The sequence below is a fragment of the Pristis pectinata genome, chromosome 22 (genome assembly GCF_009764475.1).
Source record: "Pristis pectinata isolate sPriPec2 chromosome 22, sPriPec2.1.pri, whole genome shotgun sequence".
In the NCBI taxonomy this organism is placed as follows: domain Eukaryota; kingdom Metazoa; phylum Chordata; class Chondrichthyes; order Rhinopristiformes; family Pristidae; genus Pristis; species Pristis pectinata.
This window is the reverse complement of record NC_067426.1, coordinates 22,413,854-22,438,692: the sequence shown is the minus strand read 5'-3', so window position 1 is coordinate 22,438,692 and position 24,839 is coordinate 22,413,854.

The following is a 24,839-nucleotide window of genomic DNA, read 5'->3' as shown; positions in this document are numbered from 1 at the left end:
ATATAAGATCATGAGAGGCACAGACAGGGTAGATAGTCAGTCTTTTTCCCAGGGTGGGAAATTCATATACCTGAGGGCATAGATTTAAGGTGAGGGGGGAAAGTTTAAAAGGAGATTTATGAGGCAGAGGGGTAGGTGCCTGGAATGCACAGCCAGGGAAGGTAGTAGAAGCAGATAATATAGCAATGTTTAAGAGACATTCAGACAGACGAACAGGCAAGAAATAGAGGGAAATGGACTATGTGCAAGCAGAAGGGATTAGTTTAACTTGGCATCTTGGTCAACACAGACATGGTGGGCCCAAGGGCCTGTTCCAGTGTTGTACTTTTCTATGTTCTATCTTCTTCGGCGGCACCTAACTGAGGTGCCTTTTAGTGTGTGCCATCCGAATGTCCAAATACAACACAGGTATTGATTCACTCTCATTTATTTTGCTAATTTCAATCTCAAAACACTCTAACAGAGCTGTCAAACATGAATTCTCTTTCATAAATCAATGTTGACTCTGCTCTTTACTATTATTAACTTCTCAGTGCCCTGTTACCACCAGAACCTTGGAAGATGACAACCAATGCATCCATTATCTCTAGAGCCAACTCTTTCAAAATCTTGGAACACACTTTCTCCCAATCCATTTCACAGGATGGGATCTTACATTCAGTTAATTTAATTTGCCTCTGCAGAGGATACCTTCCCGGTTGCTTTGCTCTCTTAATCAACAGCACCTTGCACTCAAAGTGCAGCAAACATCCCAAAGCTTTGCACAGATAATACTCTACTGTCACTCTTTAAAATAGGTGAACATGTCTACTGAAATACCAGGCAGTGGAATATCTTTCGAGCACTTACCCAATAATATCATTGGCAGATTTTTATTTTCTTGAGAGTTATATTCTGTACTTTTACCAGGCAAGTGCTTCACTTTTATTATCTCTTTAGTTTATATGCTGGGATTGAGTTTCAGTGAAGGGAACTTCATTTGTGAAGGAATGGAGAAAATGATCAAATTTATAGATTTTCATCTTTGCCTAGTTGTGTTTAGGTAAGGGATTGATTCTGTGCTCAGAATATCACCTCTTTATCTGGCCCATAATTTGATACGACTTGTACTGCACTGTACAGCATAAAACAAGCAAGGATGGTATTTGAAGTATTTTTTTCCAGCTTCATTATCCATTATCTGAGCTAACTTCTTGCACCAGTCTCACTGCTCTGCCTCAGTACTTCCAGTATCTTTAGCGTGCATCTTCTTCTCCACCTTAGCTTTAGAGTCGTGCTTTAATTAATTCAACGTTTCCTTCCAACATGGGACTTTATGGATCAGGTGTCTTCTCTTTCCTCTCTCTATCTCTCACCATTCTAAGTATCAGAGTGTTCCAAAGCCACTCTAGTCACAGCTGTTCTCAGTCTGATGTATTTGTCATCATTTACAATGATTAAAAAATTCTTCTGGACTGTTCATTATTAGTGCACTTAAGGTAACATAGAATGCATGTGGATTGCCCTGGAATTTTTATAGTTAATAATAAATAGCGAAATTAAAGCTGGCAGTATGAAGAGAAATGGTTGATGCATGCTAATGACATTACTCTCTGCTGTTTTAACAGAGACGTTAAAGCATTTAAAATAAATGGGCACAACCTGGTTTACGGAAGGTTGCAGTGAGTTAAGGAAAAAAGCTGTTTTCTCTTGAGCTGATCACTTGATTCTTCATTATCCGCCCTGACAGAATTTATTCTTTCTTAGGCCAATCTTTAGTTGCCATAGTTACTAAAAGATAAAGGTGGAAAAGTCAAAACACTTTACGATGGGCCATAACCAATAATTGTCTCAGGAAACTGCTCTAAGAGAAGGTTTGTTAAAAGGTTTAACCCTCTATGTACTGAGCCATTGTGTTGGATTGCAATTTACTAAACAGCTTTTCAACTTTTACAACCTCTTGTTAGCTATGTTTAAACAAAAAAAAATGAATTATAAGCTATAACTCTGGGTCTGTGCATTGGTCCACCTTCTAAAAGTAATAGCAATCATATTTTTTCTATTGGTTAAAAATATCTTGAAAGAAAATTGAAGAGAAACTTCCTAAATTGCAGAGCCATTATTTCACATCTCCAGGTTTGCTTTTGTCTGTCCTGTGACTGAAAATACTTTCTTTTTGCCCTGCCTTTAAAATCAACAGGCTTTTCAATGGAAAATGTATTGTTACCTGCTCTCAGTTTGATTTTCTAATTTCCTTGTTACCCTTTGTTGTGGGATCCTCTGGGTTTCCTGAGCTTCCCTGCTCTGCTTCTCTCCTCTTACTCCAAACTTCAGCGAATCCTCCCCCATCCCCATTTCCCCTCGATTAGGTGGGTCACTGGCAGCCTGACTGCCAGCACTCCCCATTTTGTGAATTTTACTCCCACACAAATCCACAAGCCACTTTTGGGGCATTCACACAAGGCCAGGATGAAATTTCCTGAATCCCAGGCTACAGAGACAGTGGTGGTGTATGTAGGAGCAGGGAGGGGGGCAGTTGGTAAGGTCGGTCCCCTCCCTCCCATTTCATAGTTTGTCCTCACAGCTTTGATTCCCACCCCAAGCTATGGTCTCATTACTTCACAGGGAAGAATGGTTTTACCAAAAGCTAACTGCGCCAATTAGCAAATGGATATGGGGATTTTATATTCGATGTTTATGTTGTTGTCTTGGGCTTGTACGTCCATGAACAGCATATCAAGCAGTGTGCTCAAGCAGCAAAATTTTCATATTCACAACAACATCCAAGCTCTCCTTCTGTAGATGGGTGGTTATCATTCATTCAGACCTTCCATTTCTGCTTGATAAATGACACCCTGGGGGCTCAGGCCTTGCATCAAGAGCTGCATATTACTTCTCAGTTAAGAGGGAGGTGATTGGGCTTAAATAGGTTGTTCCAAAGGGCTCAGACATGATGCTGCAGCCACTATGCTATTCAGGCTGCAAATAACCAGGGATTAATTGAATGTCACCTACTACAGACATTTGTCAAGGGTACCATAATTAGTGGGTAAATCAGCTAATAGCCAGCTCATGCACTAATATCGTCAAAATGTGCTGCCTCTGTTTATGACTAGCCATTTCAAAACCATCATATTTAACCAACAACTTTGTTTGTACCCAATTTAGTACATCAAAACGTCGGGGCAACATCTTTATCTGTCAATGAAAATTGTTCTGATCAAAAATTCACCTTCCCAATATTACTAATGCGATCTGTCGATCTTACAGAATGAGACAAAAATCTGAAGAGTGAAGGATTCTGATCTTACTGGTAACACCACAGGCTCCAGCTCAGCACCATATCAGCTCTGTTCGCAATGCACAAGTACAAGCAGCAGCGTTCATTAGCGACAATCATTTCGCTCAGAGGATGGTTAAAAATCTAACAGCGTGTCCAGATGAGTATTTTAAATGTAAATTGTTATCGGTGCTGTTAAGCCCACTCAGTATCACATATATTTTAGGCTATATTCATCCTAATTATTTTATTTTTGTGTAACAGAAGGATTTCTCAAGATGGCAGCTAATCTGAAAAGAGTTACATCCGAAAAGAGATGGCAGGATCTTTATAAGACCTGATGGAAAATCTTGCTTTGGGGCTTTTGACTGGACAGTCAGAAATGTCACAGTTCAAATCCGATACCAAAAGAAAGATGTCATGCACTTTATTTGGATGTTGCTTCTGTTTCTCATGGTGTCGGGATTTACAATGAATTTTCATTGGCTGCAAAGAACTTTTGAAAGCTCAGGCAACGATTCTTGCTCCACAACTGTTTAGCCCCGTCAAGTTTCTGGTACAAGTTGTGATCCTTTTTTGTAATTATTTTGTTAGATTTATTTAATCAGATTATATGGAAGCTTTTTAAAAGCAAAATGATGGGAAGTAATCATAGGCATATTAAAATCAGAAAATTTGACAATTTTGTTATAATTAACCAAAAAATAAAATGAACAAAAATATTTAAAAGTCAAAATGTTCTTTTGAAATAATAATAACGACACTGAGATACAACCATATTGATCAACACATCACAATTTTTTAGATTAATACTTGATGAAACTTAATTGGACATAAAAACATGAAGTTCCAATAATGGAGTTACAGGGAAGAAAGGTGGATGAGCAGTTTGTATGACTTAGAGAAAAACTGACAATAAATTGCTCATGGCATTATCACTCATTAATGAATCAAACAACAACACTTACAGAGATGGTGATTCAAATTCGCTTGGACCATGGCACACTCCCTATTCAAAGTAGAATTGGTAAATATTTGAAATAGAATATAAGGCATTTATTTTACAAAATGTCTTTGTACAAAGGAATGATGTACCATTTGAGCGTCAGTGTTATTCATCAATAGCACAATGTGTCCCGCGGTTTAGCAGACACTTAATAATAGATAATTGCATTTTAACTGAAAGGAACTGGATTGTTTTCTTCAACAATTACTTCTATTTGATCTCAAAGAGTTATAAAGTACTGATCATTAGTGGCAGTATCAAGCTTTAGGCAATTTGTTAAGCTCAGGGAATACTATTAGCATATAAATAGCCTGAAGTGACTGCAAGGAGCCAGTATATTTTGATTGTTATTTTTTTTGTTTCACACCATAGTCAGAATCCAATTAGCATTTTTGAATTTGTTTTTATATAGCAGAATAGTGCACCCTTTTTTCCTTTATAATGTGGAATGTGCAGTGGAATATCAGGATTATGCTGGTATCTGTTAGAGTTGCCTGAGACTCGTATCAGAGAGGGGAACGTTTCACTGTTTTACAGGAATACTTGGGCTGCTGTACAACTGGCTTTATGAAGGTGTTTCGACTGACACGTCTTTAACTTCTGGGATCACAATTCTGCTGTCAGGATAGGCAAGCCAGTTTTAGCTAATTAACGACAGAGCGCGGGCACAAGGTTGCTGCTGCCTTTGCACTCCAAACTAAACAGGAATTAATGTAAAAGCAACATTGCAAATCAAGCAAAATTCGGCTCAAGTGTCAACCTCAAAGGACAATGTTGCACTAAATGGACTTTATTAGATTTTTCATGCCGCCAATGTAATTACCTTACATACTAGGTAAATATGATTAGTTCATTTACATGTCCAGCTGGGAATTGAAAGTTTAAAAATTAAAGGCAATTGTTCCCATCTTCTGTTAGAGAACATTTTCTGCTTCATTGTTCCCAATGCCTGCCAGGGCATATATCAGCAATTTGCACATCCATGGTCTATGATTTTCAGACCATTAAGTTTATTAGTCATAAATTCATGAGCTGGGTGTGAGGAGAATACACTCCTGGTGTGTACCATGACCACTAGCAAGGAAAATCTCTGTGTTCTGTCCCAATAGGAGATCACCAAGATCTTTTATGAATTTTCTTTCACCAGAAACACCGAAGTGCAACTCGAATCACAATCCCCTACCTCATTTATCCTCCTCCCATCCTGAAACCTCTCCAGTTTAGAATTTTGAGGAATGTAACTGACCAAAGAATTCAGTGGTAGGCACGGATATCAGCTCTCCTGAGAGTGGCAGAGTTAAGGACGCCAAAAATATTGTATCTGGTTGCCAAGGCTCCAGGATTACCTTGGAGTTAAAGATTAATCTTTATATGGAGAATTCCAAGCGCAAACTGGAGGAACAGCACCTCATCTTTTGTCTTGGAACCTTGTAGCCTAACAGCATGAACATTGAATTCTCCCACTTTAAGTAATCCCCACACCCACCCTCAACCATGCCTCTTCTTTTCTTCCCTTTCCTAGCCTATTTTTTCTACCCCATTTTTTCCCTCCTTCCCTTTGACCCATCCCCCAGTGGATCTGCTCTCCCCTCCTCCCCCGCATCTACCTATCACCACCTTGTGCCCACCCTACCGCCCCTCTTTTATCCACCTATCACTGCTCTGCTTTTCCCTCCTATACAGTATATCGGGCTTCCCCTTTTCCTATCTTCAGTCCTGAAGAAGGGTCCCGACCCAAAACGTTGACCCCCTGCTTTTCTCCACAGATGCTGCCTGGCCTGCTGTAGTGAGACAGCACATGGCTGTCACGTGACAGTAACGACACTGACCCCCGCTGGTCGGAGGACAGCATGACTCCTTGGATCGGAAGTGATACCACTGTCAATCAAGGTGCAGCTCCACCCACCCCTCAGGTGTGAGAGTACCTTTTGTCTCTGAACTTGCCTGACCATTGGCTGTGGCAGGCACCTTTGTCCTTGACCCTCAAACCATTGGCCTGTTTAAATCACTCAGTGAGGCTCCACCCAGCCTCCTAGCACCATAAAAAGGGTTGCAATCCCCTAGCCCTTCCTCTTTGATGACCCCAGGAGTAGTGAGAAAATGCTGCAGAGATCACTGGTAAGAGTGCATCACCACATGGTTTGGGAGCATTTCACTCAGACTCAGGGTGCATTAAGGGCCAATGCTAGTGTGGGTCAAGCATTGAAGTATTATATCCTGAAGTTGTACATTATTAGTGTGTGTGAGTGTGAGAGTGTGTGAGTGTGTGAGTGTGTGTGTGTGTATATATCTTATCCTAGTTGCAATCCCCCCCCCCCTCACGTTCGCGGTCTCCTGCATGTGTGTGTGTGTGTGTGTGTGTGTGTGTGTGTGTGTGTGTGTGTGTATCCGTTCCCATCCATTCTGTCCCAGTGTTTGCCTTTGTGATTAAACTAGTTTTGATATCCAAAGCTCGTGTCCAGAGTCCTTCATCCTTAAGGCTGAAAAAAACCATTTCACACAACACCTGCTGAGATCCTCCAGCATCATAGTGTTTTTAATCTCCAAGGTACTTTGGCAAAAAAGCCAGAAGTAAAATATTAAGGACTTATTGAAATTGTGTGTTTATTTTTAATTAGTATAGTGTGTGCATATATACCTTCAAGAACAACGTGTACCATATGGTATGACTTCTGACAATTGTTGTATCGGCCACTGCTGCTGCTTGAGTGTTAATTGCGTTCAATAAAGGATGTTTGATTAGAGGTACTGATCTTGCGTGTTACCTTACTGCACAACAATAAAGAAGAACTTATGGATGGCACTTAGCAAAACAACTGGAACTGGGTAAAATTTTGATCAGCTAAGTGGTGGCTGTTGAAAGCAAGATGATGCACCTTCTAGTATTTCATCCAATCAGATGTGGGAACTTTACTGCCACACCCAAAGTACAAATGAGCTTGGCTGCTTTTTGTTTTTAAAAAAGACTCAAGCTTTTCATTGCAACTTAAGTTAATATAGATGATGGAATGCAGGTTGGTTACTGGAAGCAAAATAAGTCAGAGCTTCGCTCTTTAATTATGGAGCTCCTGCAAAGCTAACAGTGAACTGTGTTGGATTTAATGTGGGTTAACCTTTATCAGTAAAATGGATAAAAAAGCCACGCTGAATTCAAGGGTCTTGTCCCTGTGCCAATACTGGAACACTGGCCATAAACTCTGAAGACATGGAAGTTTAAACTTACTCTGACTGCCTCTCAAGTGATTCAATTTCTTTCCTAGACTGTACGCTTTTCAAGGTCTTATCAATGTTTTATGGAACTACATTTTGGCCTGTTCCTTATAATATCAACATGTCATTACTCTCTTGGCCAGATTCTGGGACACAGCAGCTAAAATTAGCAATTGCTATCAAAAAGAAAACAATTTGATTCATTGTATGGATAAGTTCCATTGAAATGGAAATGAAAAGGAGCACCTCCCACTTCCATGCCAGCCTTACCTACCTCTAAAAACCCTCTTCTCTCTCACTGCAATACCCTCAGAACCTCAGGAAGAGCTGGTCACGTGAAAGCAGCAACTCCTTACCATCCAATGAGTGGCAACCGTGCTGTGGTTCTAAGAAAAGTGTTAACTACTGAATTCTGCTTCAGCCTGAAGTCCCACATCTCTAGGTTCTGTGGGAGTTGTGGGCACGCTAGGTTGGCACTGGAAGAGTGGTAACACTTGCGGGCTGCCCCCAGCACATTCTTAGCAACACAAAAAGACATATTTCACTGTGTGTTTTGATGTACATGTGACTAATAAATAAATATGTATATCAAGAACAGCTACTTCCCTTCAACCATTCAGTTCTTGAACCAGCTGGCACGACCCTAGTCACCAGAGCTCAGCAACACTATGACCACTTTGCACTAAAATGGACTTTGTCTTTTTTTTTGGTTTAATTGTGTTCTTTCTTGTAAAAGTTGTGTTGTTTAATTTATGCTTAATGTTTTTCTTGTGAATGCGGCTTATATGATGCTATGCACCTGTGATGCTGCTGCAAGTTAGTTTTACATTGCACCTGTGCATACATGTACTTGACCATATGACATTAAGTAAAAAGTTTTGCAGTTTATTATTCTGTTACAAAAAATTTTTGAAATTAAATAAAGTTCCTTAACATCCAAAAATACATCACACTCAGCCTTAAATATGCTCAGTGAGCGTGCAGGCACAATCCTTGGAAACAGAGTTCCAAAGACTTACAACCCTCTAAATAAAGAAATTTCTCCATCCAAAATAGCCAGCCCTACAACTTGAGGCCATGTTCCTTTCTCCTTTACTCTCAAACCAGTTTCTCAGCACGTATCCAGTCAACCTTTTTTTTTAAGTCATCACTCATCCTTTTTAAACTTTAGTGAATACAGACCTTAAATGCTCCTCATAAGCCCCTCATTCCAAGAATTAATCCAGTAAGTTTATGGGGCATTGTCTCAAAAACACATGCATCTATCTTCAGATACAGAGATCAAAACTGCACAAAAGAACTCCACATATAGTTTCACCAGATCTTTGTACAATTATGGCAGGATTTCTACTCTACCATAAACAAACATACCATTTGCCTTCCAAATTCCTTACTCTAGTCACATGTTAATTGTCCATCTTGCATTTGCTAATGCATGTAGTTTATTAGAGAAACAAGGGACTACAGATGCTGGAATCTAGATGAAAAACATTATGACGCTGGAGGAACTCAGCAGGCCAGGCAGCATCTGTGGAGAAAAGCAGGCAGTCAACGTTTGGGGTCAGGACTCTCCCCATGAATTCTGTTTGCTCTGTTGAGTCTTTCCAGCATTTTGCTGTTTGTTTCTTTTTTTTTTAAATCCTGCTCACTTTCCCACCTGTCTTGGTGTCATCAAACTTAGATACAGTCTATATCACGAACGTAGAATAAAAATAATCAAGATGCAGCATTGATCCCAGGAGCATTCCACTAATAACAGCCTAAGAACTTGACGGAGATTAATTTATTCTTACTCTCTACCCATTACCCAATCCTCTATCCATACTAACATGATAACCCCAATGTACTGAGGCCTTATTTTGTGGAGCAACCATTTCTGTGGTACCTTATCGCAGGCCTTTTAAGAAGTCAGATTTACTAAAGCTAGTAGTTCCCCCTTATTCATTCTGCTAGTTACATCCTCAACAAATTCCATTAGATTTGTCAAACATGACTTCACTTTCAGAAAGCCAGGTTTATGATGTTCTAAGTGCCCTTTTACAACATCCTGACAACGGATGTCAGACCAAGTTACCTGTCATTCTCGATTTTCTCCCTCTCTCTCCTTTTTTGAATAACACTGTCAAAAACTGATTTTGCTAACTTCCAATCATGTCAGACCTTTCCAGAATGTAGTGATCTTCCAGAATTCCCTACTAATACCTCTGCAAGATTTTAAAATTTTAAAGTGTGGGCCATTAAATCCAGGGGACTTATTGTATTTTAGTCCCTTTCATTTCTACAGTACTTTCTTTTTACAAATATTAGCTTTCTCTTTCTCATTAGATTCTTGATCCCTCGGTATTTTTGGTGAATTGAATTTATTGCACCTTGCACTGTGAAGATGCATGGAGAATATTTGTTTAATATCTTAGCCAATTCCTTATTCCACAAGATTACATTCTCTGCTTCTGCCTCATTTACTTTTGCAGCCTTCTTGCTTGTTACACAGTTCCAATAGCTCTTGCATTCTTTTTAGTAAGGGCCAGGCTTTCTGACCCAAAGCCTGCACTTGGCTGCACTCCTCAGTGGGATTCCAGGTGTCCAACAGGGGGCTGCACCAGAGGTACCATCTTCCACCCGTCTACCCTTGCTACTAGCAACCCTTGTGCTGCACTTGGGTTCCTCACCGAGTGCAGTAGAGCAGCACAAACCTCCACAGACTTCCCAGCTCCCAGGCCACTGAAGTGCAACTTTGCAGCTGCATTCAAGTGAAAAGAAGACATCAGCTGTCACAAAAAGTTTGAGCCTTCCTTTATAAATTTGTTTCACTGTTTTTGATTGTTTCTAAAAGTTTTGTCTCATCATACTTTTTTTTAAAAAGTTGATAATTACATTTTTAAATGTGCATTTTATTTTTTGCAAATTCCAATTGTTATTGAATATTCATGACTGTAAAAATATTCAAAGAGGGTTACATCTTTAACAGCTAATGAGCCTGAGGCAGGCCATCACGAGCCGTCAAAACCCTTCATGGGTATAGCTGGTAGCCTCCCCAAGGTAGCATCTATTCTGCACTCCCCTCATCCAAACCACCGCCACACAGTACCAGCGTAAAGTCCCATTCTACAGTGCTGGTTATCCAGTCAGGCTCAGCACAGTTCAACTGGTACCCATCCAAATGGAATAGCTCCCAGTACTGAACCAAACATCCTGCTGTGTACACCACACTTTGTAACGTACATTCAAATCTCCAAACTATTCAATCTTATGTCAATTTGCACATGGCTCAGGTAACAATACTTGAGATTCTGTGTTTTAATTTTATGCTTGGCTTCTTGTACTCTTTCAGTAGAACCTCATTCCTTGTTGTCCTTAGGTTATTGGTTCCTACATGTACAATGGCAGCTGGACCACCACCTTCCTTTCCAGTTTCAAGGAGATTTCATTACCTCTGGCTGTGGGCAGGTAATATAACTTCTGGAAACCCACAGACAACAGTATGTAGATCAACTCTAGGCTGTCCTATCTATTCTTCCACACCCCTCACCCCACTTTTTATACTGTCCACTGTCACTCCACACTCTTTTCATCATGCCCCTCCCATTTGAGTGGCTTCAAATGCTTTGATCAGATTGCCCATATTCCTTGTAGGCTTTGTGCTCGTTGTTACAGGCAGTGGGTATCTTGTATCTATAGGGCAGGACCAAAGGCTGCCAAAACAAAAATCACTGCTTTCATCTGACCCATAATGCACAATCTCCTGTCACTGATCACTAACCAAACATAAACCTTCACCTAACTGAAAGGTTTGAATGCCTTATGATCAAACTGTCTAGGTTACCCTCCCCTCGCTGATGCACCACAATATCTGCAGATCAGCATTTCTGAGCCAAAGTTGCTCAACAAGCAGATATATATATTACAAAGGTTAATGATCGAGACCTCACTGTTGTCGAGTTAATCACAAACTGTTACTTTTAATAGATTATAAACACAATTTGGGTCTATTAATAATCACATGCTTATTTTACAGAATTCCTCAACAAAAATGTCCTCAGATTCTTTTCTTAGCTGTGATAAGACTTCGCTATACTTATCAAGTATTTATCAAAGTGCCCACTTAATCACTTACTTTCTGTTCATTCTTGGTGAAGATCATAATCAAACCAATAAAGGATCAAGTAACTTCAAAAGACAGCTCCGTGATGAAGGGACTTCTTTAAATTCTTCATACTGCAGAATAATTACCTGTGCACTAGGTAAATACTGCTAGTTCATTCAGATCTGCAGTTGTTTGCTGCATGAATATTTAAATCTATGCTTCTATTTACATTTAAATTAAGTTTCTACTGTAATAGAAGAGCTAGTATACACAATATGGTAGAAATATTTAAGTAGATTATCAGCATGGATATCTTAACATTGAAATGAACAATATGATTTTAAGGCTTCAGTGAATTGCAATATAATGATTCAACAGAAATATCACAAACTCAGTTGATTGAGTGTCTTTGAATGAGCTCTTCATTGACTGTAGCTTGTGGAATTTATTATTTTAGCCTTTTATTTTACAATGCAGTGAGGTCCAGTGGCACAGCATTTGTCAGAGTTCAGTTAATAACAGAGACTTTCAGATGTTCAAAGCAAACTTATGTAAAGTTGCAATGTCATTTTAAGATCTTACACAAACATCTATCACAAACATTTCTAGGTCAGTGGAAATTCGCATAGAAATTCCTGTCCTTAATTATGGGCACAAAGTATTACCAACACAGACAGTGACTTTGGTCTGTTTGAAGGTGTCTGAAGTTTTAGTGTTTAAGATCGGTTGTTATATTGAATCAAATTTCAAAAGTGGTTCTATTTATACTATTTCTATGATACATACTGGATGTGTAGTTAAACACATTTGAGTGTTTAAACATTACATGCAGAGATGACGTTAATGGCGTGAAAAACCAACACATTTTTCTAATGTATGCTACTTATTAGCTTTGCCATTATTTTAAATTATAGCCACTTAGTGCTGAAATATTGAGGTCAGTGGCCTTCAACTACAGATCAAAAGACAATTTTTATTTGCAGTTTCAGCGGTTCATTTAAATATAGAAATTGTTTTATTATGTGATAGTTAATCTTTTAAAGTATTGCACAGGGAGAGTCAAGACCAAGTGTGCTCTTCAGGTGAAGGAGGGGTAGAGGGCAGGGAATAATTGGACCAGAACATACAGTCTAATTCAGCCAAGTTTTAAACCCTTTCATTTTGTCTTTGTTTTGTATGACACTGTGATTTCCTATGATAATTAGCTAATCTTAAAGGAATACAAGCAGCAGAGTAGAGGATAACTCCAAACATTAGCAGGAGGTGAAAACTAGCAACATTGGATTGGTCGTCTTCAAGTAAAGACGAGCAGAATGTATAAACTGTAAACAATTTCATGCATCCAGTTTTACTGTGGCTGATGTCGAAAGTTACTTCCCTCAGATTTCTTGAAGCATCAAAACTTCTCTGTAGTACAGATTATACATTAGTGGGTATTATAGTGTGAGCACTAATGGAAAGGTACAAATGTAGCAAAGTTTACAAAGGCAGTCTCTAATATAAATTTTGGTATGGGAATTTATGTTAAGATAAACTTCTATGGGCAGAAAGTGGAAATAAACATATGTTTTAAATTATACTGCAGACTTACCTTGCCATGTGAAAAAAGATTGTTTCAAGCTGTACCCGAACAGGTTAATAACCTTTATTTTACCAAATGAAGGGATATTGATCATTTTCGACACGTTCACCTGTGTTGAAGCATCCAGGGCAACGTGCTCCTCTGCTAATGAAACAGTAAGAACCAGAAGCCTTGTGTGGGGAGCACAACTGTATTCCAAGAGTCGAGTATCCATCATTCTTTCACCCTCAGTTCAAGCAGGCTTGTGCAATGATGCACATTTACTTGAGATGGTTCCTGAATAAATGGCCAGAGAAACAATGCTGCATTGCCAAAGATGACATATTTTAGCTGAAATGTTAAACAGAGACCTTGCATGCTTTGTTCAAGTGGCCAATGACATAAATGAAGACAAAGCCATGAAGCTCTTTCCAAGCATTTAACAAGGAACGCAAACAAAAGATTTTGATGTTAGTGGGATCTGGTGTGCACATGCTGCCATTACCTACACTTTCTGAATTTCAGGAGCACACTTACATCTTTTGCAAATGAAAATAAGGCCTGCCGGCAAAGACGTGCAATGAGTTTTGATGATGCCATTGATTCAGTCAGGACCTTCCTTCCCACTGCTCACACTTCAATATTGCAAGAAGATGGCTTTCTGCTCCAAACAGGCCCAAACTGTTTTGAGTTTGTGTAATGGTAGGTGCCAATCTACCGTTACACAATCTACCGACAACACAACTTCCCTCAAGTGGTGAACTGCTACTTCCTTGTCAAATTTTGCACAACCCAGCAATCAGCTCTCAGTGCAAGTTTTTCCCTTTATCTGCAGCCTATTCAACATATACTGTAGGTATCCAATATTTGGCATCGTCAACTCTCTGCACTTCTCGTAAAAGGGTGTAAGAGCATCCAGAGAGTGCAACCAGCCCTATTTTATTCAGTCACAAATTAGTGAGGCAAACAAAAAGTCCATGGATATCATCTGCCTGTACAAAAAAAATCTCACAGTATCAGACTGCTTGTGCTAAACCAGTCCTCAGAGCAAAAATCTGCACAAAACCTCATCATTAACAGCAGATGGATTTGGTCAAGCTTGGAATTCTTGTGCGTTACTTGTGAAATCCTTAATTCATCCTTTTGAGGCTTGTGCTCCTGAACTTACTGCAGCCGATGTTTAAACAGGAACATCACAAATGGTTTAATATAAAGATAGCTCTGATTTGTCAAAGCTTGTTGTAATAAGGTTTAATCAGAGGTTATATAAAAATTTGCTGGAAATATACGACATTGGTATCAGCAGAGATGGCAACCAAGATTCATGGCTAAAGCAACTCACATCAGGTACAGCACAGTTCAAAGTCTTCAGAACATTTAGTTTTTCTTCGCCTTGCAATATTGGCCTCAAAGTACTTTTCAAAGCTAGTTATAAACAAGGCTTTGACAATTTTGACAAAAATCCAATTTCACCTTAAGTACAAACTGTTTTTCCTCACAGCAATATTGAACCTCAAAGACTTTAAGGTTCAGTTGATGACACTAAATTCCAAAGCTTTATTAAATGAATCCGTTAAGTCTTATTACTTGAACCCCTTTGAGTATTTCTGCTGTTGACTACCAAATTATAACAAGATTATTCCTTTTCATCTCACTCATAAAATCCTAATACATTATTATAAAAACTTTTCTACTACAGGATTTTTTTATTATTTTTTTCATTACTTATAACCATAATTTCCCATAATATCATTTTCAGAACTAGAAGCCAATACCAAATTGACCTAATGTTTTACGAGGAAGTTTCTTTTTGTATAGATTATGCAGAAAGATATAGAAATATCCTATGTTCCTGTGGCCTGAGGCAGCTACACTTTGTACAGATAGTCCCTGCTTTATCAGCAATCCAAAGATGCCCTGTAAGCATTTGGCCCTAACCAAGGAATTCAAGCTGATCCTCAACTTGCCCGACTCCAGCGTCCCTCAACAGAACTTCCAACTTTTCCTACAGATGTGCGCGGTGCTCAAGGCTGTCCTGCCGTTAGTAACCGACAGAGATGCATGGTGTTCCCTCAGATGGGAGAACCAAGAACAGTTACAATCAGAGCTTAATATCAGACCTAGACTATTCAGGGAGGAAGAAGTAGTACTTTATATAGTAAGGGTTTTAAAAAAAGAGGCACCCTCTCCACAGAAATGTTGGGCAAATGGAGCTTTCAAAACTGAAACAGATGGATTTGTGTTCGTTATGGGTATCAGTAGATATGGAGTCAAGATTTGAAATTTTAAATGAGGTGCAGAGTAGGGCAGCCCGAGTGGCTTATTCCTGCTCTTAATGTTGCCACAATCTTTGATATCATTGGAAGATCATACTTTTCCCTTGGATCTTCTGCCACCTCATCATTTGGGTTATGGGATCTGATGGTCAGGATAGTACTAATAGTCATAATATTAAGACAGGATAGTGCCACGTGCATGAAACCAGAATAGGTTTATGCACAATTACCCAGAAATTGGATTTATTAACATGTTTTTTTGTGTGTGCAAATCACACACAAAGCTATTTTCCTCAAGTTAAATTGCCCTTGAGATCAGGTAAAATCATGCCCTTCAGAAAATTACACTGTGCACTTCCATGCGGTTTTAACTTTACTGTATCTGCTATTTTTCCATCATTACATGCACACCTAATTACATGACTATTTGCTCAGAGGCCACTTCTGTTCTTACTGACGTAAAGTGGAGCTTTTGGAGGCAACCTACAACTGTTGTTGAACAGTCACAGTAGAACTCGGCACACATCATGCTACCTTGTTGCATTATTTAAAGAGACACTTCTCTGTCATCTGCCTAGTCGTCTCTGCAACTTCAACGCTCCCTACAGGCTTTCAGCTTCCAAAGTCCGCAAATAGTTCTACAACTAACACCGAGTATTATCTCGTATTTAGCTACTGATTTACTAATTCAATGGATGTCTCAGTGGTAGCAACACTGACATTTCTCCATTACTAGAGTGCTATAATGCCAATGACTGGCCACACTGATTGGTCTGAGGACATTGGGGGAGGAACAAAGATACCCGTGAGTGAACAACCTTCTCCCATATCCCACCTGAACCTCTCTGAAGAACAGTGGGTCTGAGGGTCATGTTTTCCATGCCGTTATCCCCAAGAGCTGGAGTGTTGAGTCATCGAGTCTCCCTTGGTCTTCACCCAATCACAGACATTCCCTTTGTTCTCTTCACAGATCTGATGAAAGGTCATTGACCTGAAACATTGTCCGTTTCTCTCCACAGATGCTGTCTGACCTGCTGAATATTTTCAGGCATTTTCTGCTTTTATTTCAGCTTTAACTGTTAAAAAACTCAGTTTCTTAGTCTTCTCGCCTTCAGAACTATTCACTACAAACTGTACCGTATGCATTCCAGGCACAGATAACTTCAATGGATCGGTTCTCTATATAGAATGTATACACATATGGTCACACATCCTGTTCTGCAATTGTTGCTTCAGTATAATGGTCTTGTAATTGTGAATAAATTGCATTATATATTCTAAACACCAAATTACTCACGTTACATCTAACACTAGAATAATAATTTTTAAGAACTACTACAGCAGTTACAACTATACATTGTGTTTGGTGCATCACTGGATAACAGGAATTTATTTGTAACAATTACTACTTACTTGCTTCCTAAGACCCCTTGTGTCTCTCTTTTCATACCATCTGGCTTCCAATATGATTTCCCACGGAGACCAAACTTTTCCTTTCCCCTGCTCTACAATTTGAAACTCGTCATCTCTTCTGACTCTGCCTTCCTGGACTATCTCCAAGGTGTTCAACCCTGACATGATCTCTGCCTGCATCGCCGAATTATACCCCAGGCAAAAGTGCTCAACTCCTTAAGCATCATCAACATAGTGGCAGCTAATGGGAGAGTTAGTAAGTTCGCAGATGACACAAAGATTGGTGGCGTTGTGGATAGTGTAGAAGATTGCAAAAGCATATAGATCAGTTGCAAATATAGGCAGAGAAATAGCAGATGGAGCTTAATCCGGCCAAGTGTGATGTGTTGTACTTTGTGAGACCAAATGTAAAGGGACAGTACACAGTTAATGACACGACCCTTAAAAGTGTTGATGTACAGAGGAATCTTGGGATCCAAGCCTATAGCTCCCTGAAAGTGGCTGCACAAGTTGATAGGGTAGTAATGAAGGAGTACGGCATGCTTGCCTTTATTAGTCAAGGCATTGAGTTCAAGAATTAGGAACTTATGTTGCTGCTTTATACAAGTCTGGTTTGGCCACGTCTAGAGTATTGCATTCAATTCTGGTCACCCCATTATGGAAAGAATGTGGAGGCTTTGGAGAGGGTGCAGAAGAGGTTTACCAGGAAGCTGCCTGGATTCGAGGGCACATGCTACAAGGAGAGGTTGGACAAACGTAGGTTGCTTTCTCTGGAATGGTGGAGGCTGGAGGGGAGACCTGGTAGAAGTTTTTAAATACTGAGGGGCATGGATAGGGTGGACAGCTGGTATCTTTTTCCCCCAGGGTCAAAATGTCTAATACTTGAAGGCACACATTTACGGTGAGAGGGGGCAAGTTCAAAGGAGATGTGCAGGGCAAGTTTTGTTTTTTTAAAAATAGAGTGGTGGGTGCCTGGAATGTGCTGCTAGGGGTGGTAGTGGAGGCAAATATGATGGAGGTGTTTAAGAGGCTCTTAGATAGGCACATAAATGTGCAGAGAATGAAGGGATATGGACATGTAGGTAGAAGGGACTAGTTTAGTCGTTTTTTAATTACTAGTTTAATTAGCTCAGCACAACAGTGGGCCAAAGGGCCTGTTCCTGTGCTGTACTGCTCCACAATCTCTCAAATGTAAAGTCCAGCATATTAAACAGCTATGTCTGAATTCTCTTTTTTGCCTGTCTGCACACTAAGGAATCCAGCAACCCCTGATCCAAAAACATCTGGAAATTGCACCTCTTTGCCAGTGTCTTTACTCTGGCCAAGTACTTGCTACTTCTCCTACCCCCCACTTCTATGTGCTAAATTGTAACTTTTGAAAATTTCTGATATTGCAAAGTGAAAAGTATTTCTTTGGGGTTTTCACTACTTCCTCCTGAGACCTTGTCTGTACTTTGGGGTGCTGGTAGACTTACCAAGGTCTCGTTAGTCACCAGCCCTGCCATCAGTAACAATATCATCTTTTTCTTCTCACATAAGGCAGCCTTGCTCTGTTCTGTATCCTCCCCAGAACCTGTTTTCCCTCAGGAACCTTTTCATTTGTTTCATATACAGTAGCACACAAATAGTTGGGTATGCTTGCATCTCTGGACTTCACTAAGACATTTGCCATATCCATTGCCTGCTTTTGCTGCCCTAACCTGTACTGTTTTAACTTCACATGGGTCCTGCAACAACCCCAACAAACAACACCCCATCCTCATTGTCAATGTAGTGTCTGTAGACTTTTTAAGTGCTGCTGTTCACTAAAGCAAAAAATTTACTTAAATCTACCAAAAGAAAATTATTTAAGCCAGTAAACTTACGATTCTCGCATTGAAAAATGTCTCCTTCAACTCTACTCACTCTCTCCAGATCAAAGGTACATCTATGGGAACTCACCAGTCTTTCTGTGGGATAATGTGGAACAGTCTTTCAGTCCAGCTTGGGCCCCCACCCTCAACTTTATTTTTACTGTACATTGAGAACTGTATCAGTGCTGCTTTTTGCATTTATAGATAACTCAAAAATATCACTTTTGCTGCCAGTTTCTACCCTGCTCTCCCATTCACAAGGCCCATCTCTGACTCTTCCTTTTCTGAATCTCTCCATCGCCATCTCAGGGATAGCTATAAATATCCGTTACATGCCCATAAATTCCCACAACTATTTGAAAAATACTTGCTCCCACCCTACAATGACTTCATTTCAATTCTCCCAGTTCTTCTCTCTCCATTGTACCTACTCTGATGATGAGTATTTGTACTCAGGAGCCTCAGATGTCTTTATTCTTCCTGAACCATGGATTCTTCTCTACCATAGTTGACAAAGTCTTTGAAACATTCACCCCTTTTCTGCACTTCTGTTTTAGCCCCTCTCCTCCCAGACAGAACAGGGATAGATTTCCTCTTATCCTTGCTTTCAATGGATCATCTTTCACAATTTCTACCACCTTTGAAATTTTATCACCAGGCACATCTTCACCACCAACCCGCTTTCATAATTCTGAAGGGACTGTTCCCTTCAAGACTCCCTGGATTGGTCTTTTTTCTCCACCAACCACTCTCCCTCTCACCTCATTTTGCCCATGCAACCGCAGGGACATCTCTTCCTTTCCCACCATCCAAGGACCCAAAAAGTCCTTCCAGTTTGCTTGCACTTCTTCCAGTCTAGTGTACTGCATTTGGTGCTCACAATGTGGTCTCCTCTACAGTGGAGAAACCAAAGGCAGATTGAGTAACCACTTTGCAAACCACCTGGGTTTAGTTCACAGGACAACCCTGAGCTTCGTTGCCTGCCACTTTAATTCTCTAGCTCCGCACCCCCACCCCCCAACCTGCCTGTGCCCTCCTGCACTGTAATAATGAGGTTCACCTTCTGTCTGGTGAGATTGCAACCTTCAGGACTCATTGGTGAATTCTACAACTATCTCTGTCTGTATCAGAACTGGCCATTTCTGCAGTAGGTTATCCATCTGTAATACTGCCTCAGTTTTCCTCTCTCAATGGCACTGAATGCAGGATTTCACCCGAAACATCAGCAATTCCTTTCCTCCCACAGATGCTGCTCGACCTGCTGAGTTTCTCCAGCAGATTGTTGCACTATCTGAACTGCTGGATACTTCCCACAGAACTGTATTTCACTTTTACTTTGTATTATTTGCACACTCCCTCCCCCTCTCTAATTGCACTAATTTCATTGTACCTTTGTTCACATTCTCTAACTACCTTCATTAATACATCAGAATGACTTTATCTACTATCTTACTCCCATGGCAATCCTAGCCTTGTCCTATCAGAGGTGTTCCCTTTGTCCTATCCATTTCCAACCCCCTCCCTTCCCCACACACTCACTCTGCAACTTAAAACCAACTCAAGGAGGTCAAACAGCATCTGTGGAGGCAAAAGGCGCAAGTCGCTATTTCGGGTTGAGATCCTGCATGGATTTACACCTTCTGCCTCCACAGATGCTGCTCGACCCACTGAGTTCTTCCAGCTTTCTGTTTTTGTTCTAGATTCTGGCATTTGCAGTCTCTTTTGTCCTAAAACTACCTTGTTTGTTCTCTCTCTGCCAGTTCTGACAGACAGCCAGGCCTGGTACAACGATGTTCCAGAAGTCATACCACATGATACACTCAGTTCTTAAAAGTACAGTTCCATAAAACACAGCATATCCACACGAATGATGAATTTGAAGGTTTTAGACAACCACAGTAGCAGTGAATGGGATTTCAGGCTTGAAACATGTGCATAGTAAATCATTGACAAGTACAATTCACAGAAATGGAGGAAGAGGCTCAGGTGGCCTGGTAGCACAGACATGCATGACAGAACCAGTCTCACCCCAGGGATATCAAAGCAGAAACTGCTACCCAGGTAGGGCAAAAAGAGTCTCAGGTTTATGAAGCAGGTCATGGCTAAAGTGTTGTTTGAGTCATGGAGACCAGCAGAGATAATCAATCACCATCTGGTGCTGGTACCTGAAGGCACCAACCCTTTCTAACACAAAAGCTTTCAGGGAACCGAGAGGGATTCTCAGAAATTGCCCAGTTATTTGAATCTAATGCTTTATCCTTTATACACTGAAGAAAATGATTGACGACAAAGTACATTTACTTGTTTTCAATGTGTTTGTGCTGCTGCTCTTAACCCTTTCTCCATGCTGTCTGTGGATGACTCATTGTTACTGAACCCTTCCCTAGTTATAGAACTGCACTGATAAATGATAGCCAGCTGGCAAGCTCCATGGAATATAAAAGACTAGCGACTAGTGTCTAATCCCGATCAGTCCTTTTCAGCATCATGAGTCTGCTGTGCTGTGGATTAATTTATTTCAGAGGCATTGCCTGCAATTCATGCAAGACTAACTGATGAGGGTGAACCTGCTCCAACTGCGCTGTTTGGTGCGCGGAACTCCTGGAGAGCATTATTCAAGATGTCCGATGATCTGTGGGAACATAAAATGGTAGCGGCGTAGAGGCTTCAGAGTTATTCCCCTGCTGCTAGAGCCAGTCAGCAGTTATTCATGCATTATTGTCTGCATGTGCATACTGCCCAGGGATGTGGACCTTGTGCATTGTGCAATTTAGAGAAATCCCATTGTATCTCCCATCCCTCACATTGTAGTGACTAGAGCACTATTACAGTGCTTAATTGAAGATACTGATCTGTCTCCATAAGCTCACAGCACACCATTCCAAGTGGAAGCATTAACAAGTTAGGGCAATCCCGAAGTCAATTAGCAGTTAATGTTAAGCAAAGATTCTACAGGTTGGATGCTCTCTAGAATTCTCCAGTTGTTGTCCTAGGTACACTTAGTTAAAATTCAAAACAGTGTGACATAATTGGATTTATTTTTAAATAACAGTTTTGACTTTCAGAAGTAGCATCTCAATCCAGTCTCAGCATCTTGCAAATCCTCACTTCCAAGTCAATCAACATTGTAACAGAGGAATCTCCATCTGGTTGTAGCAGACACCAGCTTCCTGTCACTTTTCAATCCTTCCTTTAAATGTGAAAACAGGTGCAAAGAAGACAATGAGAGTGTATCTGTAGCAATACCTTCATTCTCTTGATCATCCTTGCATAAATAATTGGCATAATTATAATCAGCATATATATTAGGCATATATAATTGGCATAACTACTTTGTTCTCACATTCTCCATCTTTGATGATATTTCTTCACATAGCCTCATACTGCCCTTAAATGGTATTTAGCTTCATATCCACCAAGGTCCTCATACTGCTGTTAATTATCTCAATAACAAAATCTTGCTGGTTATCTCCTTGATATACTTTGGGGCAACTTGCCACATACAATATTCAGACAGTTATGTTTCATTGCCGTGGTCACCAATACAGAATGGGATCGGTAGTTAAATCAGGGTATTCTCAGTTATTGTTCAGCTACCAACTACAGTTAAAAATGAAACTCTGATAATCTGGTATCTGATTGTTCAGAGATCCTGATTGTTTGGCAATTGGCTCACTCATTAGTTCGGAGTGCAAGCCAGGGGTTCCAAGTGTGATTGGGGTGTGCAGCCAGCGTCAGGGGTGCATTCGAGGCCAGGCACAAAGCCAGAGCTGGGTTGGGGTCCAGAACACCAGTGGTCAGGAACAATGAGTAAGTTTGGAGCTGGAGTTGGAGTCCAGAGAGGTTGTACGTTTCCTGCTTCCTTTTAAACTCACCAGGTTCACTGGAAAATTATTATACTAATGTGTAACCTGTTAAAAAGTGAAATAAAAATGTTTGGGTATTATTAGGAGTAACATTTTATAGTCCAGAAAATCTGCTACTCTAGCACCATAGTGCTGAGGGTGCCAGATTATCAGAGCTTTACTATACAAGTAACATACCCCCTTACAGCCCATTCACAAGCAATTGATATTAACAGTGAGTAAGTGATTTCAGTGACCATGGGAAGTACCAAACAATTGTCACTGTGGGGACATTAGCTGCCTGGTTTCTTTACTACTAACAGAATTACACTCTTAGAGCATGAATACGTTCTCAGTTTCAGTAGTGGCGAATCGGCTACAATGAGAAGCGAAGGAGCCAGATCACCTTCAACCCAGTCGGCTCCTCATGTCTGCCCCAATGAATTAATTTACATTTTGTGACTGTGAAGTTCTCAATAACCCAAGGCCCTGCCACCACAGCCATTCGAGAGGTGGAGTGAGTCACAAACAGTGAATGAACTGTCCATGCCCTTGGACCATCCTGATTGCTTTCATTGCTGATTCCAGAGCAGCGGAAGGTAGTTGCTACCTTTTCAGACCTCTGGTATCTTCAAGTTTGTCGTTGTGGGCACACATACCCAGGATAGAAATGCCATGAAAATCAGCTCTTTGCAACAGCAGTGCAATACATTACAACCAAATTACATAAATTACCAAATTATACATAATTTAAGCAATAACAAACAACATTAGTTCAAGTTGAGGGAAATATAATCTGAGGTAGAATTAGGGCTTTCCCAAATTGGTTCAAGAACCTGATGGCAGTAGGGAAGAAGCTGCTGTTGAACCAGGAGGTGTGGGTCTTCAGGCTCCTGCCCGATGGCAGCAATGAGAAGAGGGCATGGCCCGGATGGTGGGGGTCCTTAATAGTGGATGTCACCTTCCTGAGACAGCATCTATTGTAGATGTCTTCTATATGTATGTGTATATATGTACCTTCTATACATCCACACTGTAATGCAGAGGCATAGAGGTCTGGAATGGTCTGACACATGCACTGCAGGTAGTGAATGGAATCACCAGTTCACTCACTACAATCCGACCTTTATTTTTAAAAAAGAAAATCTATCCCAGAGTTTTATCATCATTCCGTGGAAGAGCCTGTGATAGAAAACCTGATTTCATACAAGGCATAATTTCAACAATTTTAATAACTACAAGCTCTGAGACATTTAGTCAAAAATGTATTACTACATAAATATTTTATAGCTACCCCGTGCCAGCATCTTGTAAATCCTTGCGTAATGTGGTATATCTTGTATTACCATGTATATACTTGCCATTTCATACTCATTAACTATTCACTTTAGAACAGAGCACAGAGTAATGAACAGAAAGTGTTATAAATATCTGAACTCATAGCCGGGACCAATTTGTGATATAACTGAGACAGCAATGATTTGCATCAGACCTCTCTTTACCTGCAATGTCAACCAGTGTGGGATGACCTAATGGTCAGATCAATGCTGGAGTACTTATCACTGCTTAGCTGGTGTGCTTCTACCTGCCACCATATTGAAGGGGTGTCTGAGGCACTGTCCAAAGGCTCATAGGATGCCCTCATGACCACATTCAAATCCAAGTCCAATGATGCAATTCAGCCTCCAAACCCAAATATACCCCACAAAAAAATGCTGCAAACACTCAGGTCAGGCAGCATCAGTGGAGAGAGAAACAGGGTTGATGTCCCAGATCTGAGATTCATCAGAAATGGACACCTCCAATCCCAGTTTAACATGAGATCACACAGGTTCCAGCAGTAACATCTATCCAGATTAGTCTCCCCAAGTGGCAGAGATTGGATATTGGCACCTATTGCCACAATGCAGCTGGGATCGTCAGGAGAGTTTCCAGCATCTACAACATTTCGTTTCTATCTTATTTTGCCAAACTTGTCCTCTGCAGGCTTCAGCTGCTTATCAGTTGTGTTATTCATTAGGATGAAAGTGCAGTTGGATGAAAAGGAGAATTAAAAAAAAATAAGCATAGGTTTGGTGTAGTTGGGTGCTTGATGATTTGGCACAGACTTGGTGGGTTGAAGGGCCTGCTTCCTTACTGAATGACTAATTACCTACTAGGCAACACAAAGAGGTTATGAAGTGATGATTACACATGTCACATCCAGGTTTGGCATGCTAAAAGTTGATTCCTTGAGCACATGAAGAGCCAAACATCCAGAGGCTGCACTTCTCCCTGCAGCCTCCTGCACTGGAAGGTTACATTTTGCCAGCAGCCCTCAATGTCATCACAG